Genomic DNA, 9614 nt, shown 5'->3' on the forward strand with positions numbered 1-9614 from the left:
GTCAAAATTGGTGAAGTGAAAAAAAAAAAAAAACTTGTTTTTGAAAATTCAAAAAAACTAAACAAAACGGAAAAGTGTGCGTGCATATGTCTTCACCCCCTTTGCTATGAAGCCCCTAAATAAGATCTGGTGCAACCAATTACCTTCAGAAATCACATAATTAGTTAAATAAAGTAAACCTGTGTGTAATCTAAATGTCACATGATCTGTCCCATGATCTCAGTATATATACACCTGTTCTGAAAGGCCCCAGAGTCTGCAACACCATTACGCAAGGGGCACCACCAAGCAAGCGGCACCATGAAGACCAAGGAGCTCTCCAAACAGGTCAGGGACAAAGTTGTGGAGAAGTACAGATCAGGGTTAGGTTATAAAAAAATATCATAAACTTTGAACATCCCACGGAGCACCATTACATCCATTATTAATAAATGGAAAGAATATGGCACCACAACAAACCTGCCAAGAGAGTGCCGCCCACCAAAACTCACAGACCAGGCAAGGAGGACATTAATCAGAGAGGCAACAAAGAGACCAAAGATAACCCTGAAGGAGCTGCAAAGCTCCACAGCGGAGATTGGAGTATCTGTCCATATTTTTATTTTATTTTTTTATTTCACCTTTATTTAACCAGGTAGGCAAGTTGAGAACAAGTTCTCATTTACAATTGCGACCTGGCCAAGATGAAGCAAAGCAGTTCGACACATACAACAACACAGAGTTACACATGGAGTAAAACAAACATAAAGTCAATAATACAGTAGAAAAATGAGAGGAGGTAAAGGGAGGTAAAGGCAAAAAAAGGCCATGGTGGCGAAGTAAATACAATATAGCAAGTAAAATACTGGAATGGTATATTTGCAGTGGATGAATGTGCAAAGTAGAAATATGAATAATGGGGTGCAAAGGAGCAAAATAAATAAATAAATACAGTAGGGGAAGAGGTAGTTGTTTGGGCTAAATTATAGATTGGCTATGTACAGGTGCAGTAATCTGTGAGCTGCTCTGACAGCTGGTGCTTAAAACTAGTGAGGGAGATAAGTGTTTCCAGTTTCAGAGATTTTTGTAGTTCGTTCCAGTCATTGGCAGCAGAGAACTGGAAGGAGAGGCGGCAAAAGGAAGAATTGGCTTTGGGGGTGACCAGAGAGATATACCTGCTGGAGCGCACGCTACAGGTGGGTGCTGCTATGGTCACCAGCGAGCTGAGATAAGGGGGGACTTTACCTAGCAGGGTCTTGTAGATGACCTGGAGCCAGTGGGTTTGGCGACGAGTATGAAGCGAGGGCCAGCCAACGAGAGCGTACAGGTCGCAGTGGTGAGTAGTATATGGGGCTTTGGTGACAAAGCGGATGGCACTGTGATAGACTGCATCCAATTTATTGAGTAGAGTATTGGAGGCTATTTTGTAAATGACATCGCCGAAGTCGAGGATCGGTAGGATGGTCAGTTTTACGAGGGTATGTTTGGCAGCATGAGTGAAGGATGCTTTGTTGTGAAATAGGAAGCCAATTCTAGATTTAACTTTGGATTGGAGATGTTTGATGTGAGTCTATGAGTCTATATGACCACTTTAAGCCGTACACGCCACAGAGCTGGGCTTTATGGAAGAGTGGCCAGAAAAAAGCCATTGCTTAACTTCTTGAGGGCAGGGGGCAGCATTTTCACTTTCGGGAAAAATAGCATGCCAAAATTCAACTGCTTGCTACTCATCCACAGAATATAAGATATGCATATTATTAGTAGATTTGGATAGAAAACACTCTGAAGGTTCTAAAACTGTTTGAATCATGTCTGTGAGAATAACAGAACTTATGTAGCAGGCAAAACCCTGAGGACAAACCATTCAGAATTTGTATTCTTTTGATGTCACTGTCTTTTCAATTAGGTTTTTAGAGACACCAGATTTCTAATGGACTTGCTTGCAGTTCCTACCGCTTCCACTGGATGTCACCAGTCCTTGGAAATCGGTTGAGGTTATTCCTTTGTGTAGTGAAGAAGTAGGGCTATCGTAAATGAGGGTCACATGAAGTAAATATTTTGAGAGAGTCACGTTACAAAAAAAGATGCGTCAGTTTGTTTTCTTTTTGGATTGAACACAGATCATCCCGTCTTCAAATTGATCGATTATTAACGTTTAAAAATACCTAACGTTGTATTACCAAAGTAGTTTGAAATGTTTTGGTAAAGTTTACATGTAACTTTTGATATATTTTGTATAACTTGGCGAAAGTTGGAAGCTGTGTTTTTCTGGATGAAACGGTCCAAATAAATTGACATTTTGGATATATATCGACGGAATTAATCGAACAAAAGGACCATTTGTGATGTTTATGGGACATATTGGAGTGCCAACAAAATAATTTCGTCAAAGGTAAGGCATGATTTATATTTTGTTTCTGCGTTTTGTGTCGTGCTTGCAGTGATGAAATATGCTTCTCTCTTTGTTTACTTTTGTGCTATCATCAGATAATAGCATCTTATGCTTTCGCCGAAAAGCTTTTTTGAAATCTGACATGTTGGCTGGATTCACAACGAGTGTAGCTGTAATTTGGTATCTTACATGTGTGATTTAATGAAAGTTAGATTTTTATATCATGTTATTTGAATATGGCGCGCTGTATTTTCCCTGGCTATTGGCCGGTGGGACGTTTGCATCCCACCTGCCCCAGAGAAGTTAAAGAAAAAAATAAGCAAATACGTTTGTTGTTTGCCAAAAGGCATGTGGGAGACTCCCCAAACATATGGAAGAAGGTACTCTGGTCAGATGAGACTAAAATTGAGCTTTTTGGCCATCAAGGAAAACGCTATATCTGGCGCAAACCCAACACCTCTCGTCGCCCCGAGAGCACCATCCCCACAGTGAAGCATGGTGGTGGCAGCATCATGCAGTGGGGATGTTTTTCACCGGTAGGGACTGGGAAACTGGTCAGAATTGAAGGAATGATGGATGGCGCTAAATACAGGGAAATTCTTGAGGGAAAACCTGTTTCAGTCTTCCAGAGATTTGAGACTGGGACGGAGGTTCACCTTCCAGCAGGACAATGACCCTAAGCATACTGCTAAAGCAACACTCGAGGGATTTAAGGGGAAACATGTATACCATTTTATTACCTTTGCAATCGCAACAAATAATCTGCTCAGGCCCCAACCAAGGAGCATCAAAAGTCGTGCTATAAATTCTCAGACAACACAAAGATTCCTTGATGCCCTTCCAGACTCCCTCTGCCTACCCAAGGACGTCAGAGGACAAAAATCAGTTAACCACCTAACTGAGGAACTCAATTTAACCTTGCGCAATACCCTAGATGCAGTTGCACCCCTAAAAACTAAAAACATTTGTCATAAGAACTAGCTCCCTGATATACAGAAAATACCCGAGCTCTGAAGCAAGCTTCCAGAAAATTGGAACGGAAATGGCGCCACACCAAACTGGAAGTCTTCCGACTAGCTTGGAAAGACAGTACCGTGCAGTATCGAAGAGCCCTCACTGCTGCTGGATCATCCTATTTTTCCAACTTAATTGAGGAAAATAAGAACAATCCGAAATTTCTTTTTGATACTGTCGCAAAGCTAACTAAAAAGCAGGATTCCCCAAGTGAGGATGGCTTTCACTTCAGCAGTAATAAATTAATGAACTTCTTTGAGGAAAAGATCATGATCATTAAGAAGCAGATTACGGACTCCTCTTTAACTCTGCGTATTCCTCCACAGCTCAGCTGTCCTGAGTCTGCACAACTCTGCCAGGACCTAGGATCAAGAGAGACACTCAAGTGTTTTAGTACTATATCTCTTGACACAATGATGAAAATAATCATGGCCTCTAAACCTTCAAGCTGCATACTGGACCCTATTCCAACTAAACTACTGAAAGAGCTGCTTCCTGTGCTTGGCCCTCCTATGTTGAACATAATAAATGGCTCTCTATCCACCGGATGTGTACCAAACTCACTAAAAGTGGCAGTAATAAAGCCTATCTTGAAAAAGCCAAACCTTGACCCAGAAAATAGAAAAAACTATCGGCCTATATCGAATCTTCCATTCCTCTCAAAAAAAAAAAAAAAAGCTGTTGCACAGCAACTCACTGCCTTCCTGAAGACAAACAATGTATACGAAATGCTTCAGTCTGGTTTTAGACCCCATCATAGCACTGAGACTGCACTTGTGAAGGTGGTAAATGACCTTTTAATGGCGTCAGACCGAGGCTCTGCATCTGTTCTCGTGCTCCTAGACCTTAGTGCTGCCTTTGATACCATCGATCACCACATTCTTTTGGAGAGATTGGAAACCCAAAACCCAGAGTTTGTCTCTGTGAATGGTTTGTCCTCTGACAAATCAACTGTACATTTCGGTGTTCCTCAGGGTTCCGTTTTAGGACCTCTATTGTTTTCACTATATATTTTACCTCTTGGGGATGTCATTCGAAAACATAATGTTAACTTTCACTGCTATGCGGAAGACACACAGCTGTACATTTCAATGAAACATGGTGAAGCCCCAAAATTGTCCTCGCTAGAAGCCTGTGTTTCAGACATAAGGAAGTGGATGGCTGAAAACGTTCTACTTTTCAACTCGGACAAAACAGAGATGCTTGTTCTAGGTCCCAAGAAACAAAGAGATCTTCTGTTGAATCTGACAATTAATCTTGATGGTTGTAAAGTCGTCTCAAATAAAACTGTGAAGGACCTCGGCGTTACTCTGGACCCTGATCTCTCTTTTGACGAACATATCAAGACTGTTTCAAGGACAGCTTTTTCCCCATCTACGTAACATTGCAAAAATCTGAATATTTTCGTCCAAAAATGATGCAGAAAAACTGTTTACCGGACGTGCTACCTGTCCCAGACCTGCTGTTTTCAACTCTCTAGAGACCGCAGGAGCGGTAGAGACACTCTTAATGATAGGCTATGAAAAGCCAACTGACATTTACTCCTGAGGTGCTGACTTGCTGCACCCTCGACAACTACTGTGATTATTATTATTTGACCATGCTGGTCATTTATGAACATTTGAACATTTTGGCCATGTTCTGTTATAATCTCCACCCGGCACAGCCAGAAGAGGACTGGCCACCCCTCATAGCCTGGTTCCTCTCTAGGTTTCTTCCTAGGTTTTGGCCTTTCTAGGGAGTTATTCCTAGCCACCGTGCTTCTACACCTGCATTGCTTGCTGTTTGGGGTTTTAGGCTGGGTTTCTGTACAAAACTTTCAGATATCAGCTGATGTAAGAAGGGCTATATAAATACATTTGATTTGATTTGATTTTAAGCAGTATCCCTCTAGGCTGGGTTAGGGTTAGGGTCAGGAAGGGAGCAAGTAGCAGAGGTGTGCACTCGAGTCACATGACTTGGACTTGAGTCAGACTCGAGTCACAAATATGATGACTTGCAACTCGACTTTGATTTTAACACCAATGACTCGTGACTTGACTTGGACTTGAGCCTTATGACTTGACCTGACTTGATACCCTCCCCAAGCCCAAATATGAAAAATGATGCTATTAAAAGTGTGCAGCGCATCAACTCTTCATTTAACGGATTACAGTTTGAATCGGACAGCAGCCAATTAAATTGTGCCAGCTGTAAAAAAGTTGTTGTCACGCCCTGACCGTAGAGAGCTTTTTATATCTCTATTTTGGTTTGGTCATTATTTGTTTATTGTTTTGTTGGCGACATCGTAAAATAAAGAAGTATGTACGCCTCCTCCTCCCAGAGTGCTAAGAACCTTGGCGTGATCCTGGACAACACCCTGTCGTTCTCAACTAACATCAAGGCGGTGACCCGTTCCTGTAGGTTCATGCTCTACAACATTCGCAGAGTACGACCCTGCCTCACACAGGAAGCGGCGCAGGTCCTAATCCAGGCACTTGTCATCTCCCGTCTGGATTACTGCAACTCGCTGTTGGCTGGGCTCCCTGCCTGTGCCATTAAACCCCTACAACTCATCCAGAACGCCGCAGCCCGTCTGGTGTTCAACCTTCCCAAGTTCTCTCACGTCACCCCGCTCCTCCGCTCTCTCCACTGGCTTCCAGTTGAAGCTCGCATCCGCTACAAGACCATGGTGCTTGCCTACGGAGCTGTGAGGGGAACGGCACCTCCGTACCTTCAGGCTCTGATCAGGCCCTACACCCAAACAAGGGCACTGCGTTCATCCACCTCTGGCCTGCTCGCCTCCCTACCTCTGAGGAAGTACAGTTCCCGCTCAGCCCAGTCAAAACTGTTCGCTGCTCTGGCACCCCAATGGTGGAACAAACTCCCTCACGACGCCAGGTCAGCGGAGTCAATCACCACCTTCCGGAGACACCTGAAACCACACCTCTTTAAGGAATACCTAGGATAGGATAAAGTAATCCTTCTAACCCCCCCCCCCCTTAAAAGAGTTAGATGCACTATTGTAAAGTGGTTGTTCCACTGGATCTCATAAGGTGAATGCACCAATTTGTAAGTCGCTCTGGATAAGAGCGTCCGCTAAATGACTTAAATGTAAATGTAAATGTACCACGCTGCGCTTTGGTCCGCTGTTTCCACCTTAGACGATCGTGACAGTTGTGCGTGGCAGTGCAGAGGAATTCAGACGGAGCCCTTGGAAAGATGATACCCAAAATTATTATTTTCGGATATAAAGACGACGCTGTATCAACAAAAAACGTATTGCAACTTGCAAAACATGCGGGAAGAAAATTGCAGACGGAGGCGCAACAATTTCCAACTTTGTTCGACATTTGAAGCTGCACAAAGAACGGTAAGTCTTGGCTAATATAGCCGACAGCTATATATTTTATTACTTTACTGGTGTATCATGTAGGCTAATGTAACGTTAAATCAATGAGCCTCCACACAGTCAGTCAGTGCGGGAACGTGATCATTGCACCCAAGATTGAGCTACAACTGGCTAGGCAGTTGGTAGCCTAAATCCTGCCTGATGTTACTGCTTTTCCTAAAACCATTGACATACGTTAGCCTACTGTAACCACAGAGAGAGAGAGTGTGTGTGTTTTAAGGTTGGGAGATTGTGTACGAGCCTACATCACCTGATTGCACCCCATAGCGACCCTCGATAGTCGATCACTACAGGGGGGTGTGTCTTTCTCATGGCTACCCATGTATTTCCATGGAAATATAATGTTTATTTGGGAAGTAATAAATATATAGATATTTTTAAAAGCATTCATGATTTGCGTAAATGTAATATACTATTACTCTTGTTAAAAATATCATTTTTTGAAGAGCACATTATGACTCTTTTAGGACTCGAAACTCACAGTTTAGGACTTGAGACTTGACTCGGATTTGCCTGTCTTGACTTGGGACTTGAGTGCTAAGACTTGAGACTTACTTGTGACTTGTAAAACAATGACTTGGTCCCACCTCTGTCAAGTAGTAGAGGTTAATGGTTCACTGTCTCAGGCAAAACCAATGAGTTGTGGCATTCCGCAGGGGAGCATGCTTGGGCCTCTGTTGTTTTTATTGTATATTAACGATATGAAAGATGCTTGTTCTTGCCATCTTTTTCTTTATGAGGATGACTCTACACTTCTGGTGTCTCACAAAAGTAAAACTATGTTGGAGAGCATACTTAGCACAGAGCTTACTAACATTAGCAAATGGCTTGGAGATAATAAGCTATCTCTGCACTTAGGGAAAACTGAAGCAATTATTTTGGGATCCAGATCTAAATTGTGTAGGTCGTCTGAAATCAGAGTGGAGTTAGTGGGTGAGGTGCTGACTACTAAAACCTCTGTTAGCTACTTGGGATGTATCCTTGGTGGAAGCTTGGGAGGTGTGAGCATGGCCAATAAGGTGCTAGGGAAGGTTAATGCCAGGACTAAGTTTTTGGCTAGAAAGTCCAAGCTGCTTGATAAGGACTCCATGAAAGTGCTAGCTACTGCCCTCATTCAATGCCATTTTGACTATGCTAGTACTTCCTGGTTTGGGGGCTTATCTGAATTTATGAAGGGGAAGCTCCAGAATAAGCTGATCAGGGTAGTATTGATTGTGAGTCCACGTACTCACATAGGCAGGAGCTGCTTTCAAGAACTAAACTGGCCAGGCTAGTGTGGCTAGTGTGTCCCAGATTAGACTAGGTATGGTTTACAGGAGTATTTATGGTCCTGCGCCCAGATATCTAAGTGATTACTTTCCTCGTGTTAGAGATGCACACAATCACAGCACCATATCAGGTGTTGCTGATGTGTGCTTATACAGGTTCAGGAGTAATGCTGGGAAAGGTACTTTCTTGTATACTGGAGCCTCAGAATGGAATGAGTTGCCTCTGCCCATAAAAACAACATCCTCCCTGGGCAGCTTTAAAAATAAAGTAAAAATATGTTTGATGTCTTCTGTGCCCATATGAATAACTCCTATGATGTAACTGGAATGATGAGATAGATGTTCTTCTTCTCTGTTTTTGTTTTATTGTTTCACTGCCATACTGTGTTGGATCTTGTCTAGCCATCTTGTCTCAAGAGGACCACAATGGAAATAAGTCCCAGACTTTATTGTGTGTTATCCTTGATGATTTTATTCATGTGCATGTATGGCTTTTTCAAGTTTTATGTGTGCTTGTTTTTAAATGGTTGAATTAATAAACTAAACTACACAAGCGGAACCCATCCAACTTGAAGGAGCTAGAGCAGTTTGCCTTGAAGAATGGGCAAAAATCCTAGTGGCTAGATGTGACAAGCTTATAGAGACATACCCCAAGAGACTTGCAGCTGTAATTGCTGCAAAAGGTGGCTCTACAAAGTATTGACTTTGTAGAGCCAATTCTTAGCCACCAAATAAAAAATATTTTGCATCTTCAAAGTGGTAGGCATGTTGTGTAAATCAAATGATACAAACCTCCCCAAAAATACATTTTAATTCCAGGTTTTAAAGGCAACAAAATAGGAAAAATGCCAAGGGGGTGAATACTTTCGCAAGCCACTGTAGATGACCGTCATCTATGGTGGCCATATTAACAGCCCATACTACCAATATGCTACATTACCCTGCCTCTGGCTAACCTACGTGATGGAACAGGCACCGGCTACACAGCCCACCTACAACCTTAAAGTCAAACGCTGATGGCCCAGCCAGCAGTCTACACAGCCATATGGTGTTGTATAATTATACATAATGTAACCTCCATGTTTATTTGGTATCCAGAGTGTTAGTTAAGATATCAGACAGGGGAGGGGATATTAATAATACTCTGAGTAAAAGAGAATGTTTTGGGATTTTCACCCTCCAGACATTATTTCCTAAAGGACTATGTATGTTATGTTGTGAATTTGAACATGAATTATGTGCCTATTGAAGATTACTCTGACGTTTTTCGTACGATGTACCCAAATGACTAATGAAAACTTGCTATGTCTTCATTGTGGTTTTACAGACGTGTTCAATACGTCTTATTTATACACTTTTGTAATATTTATGAAATGCATATTGTTATATTTGGTAACACTTATTTGTTTTTCCTTTGCCTCCAACCCCCTTCGATGTGTGGAACGGATGTGGGTGGGGCTAGGTCTACATAAGGGTGCAAATTTTAAAAAATCACAAAAGCTCAGACAAAGGCCGTGAGGCCGATATGTAAGCTTATTAAGTATCAGTGATACTATCAAGAGCAGTGTGC

The sequence above is a fragment of the Salvelinus alpinus genome, chromosome 19, assembly GCF_045679555.1.
Source record: "Salvelinus alpinus chromosome 19, SLU_Salpinus.1, whole genome shotgun sequence".
Taxonomy (NCBI): Eukaryota; Metazoa; Chordata; class Actinopteri; order Salmoniformes; family Salmonidae; genus Salvelinus; species Salvelinus alpinus.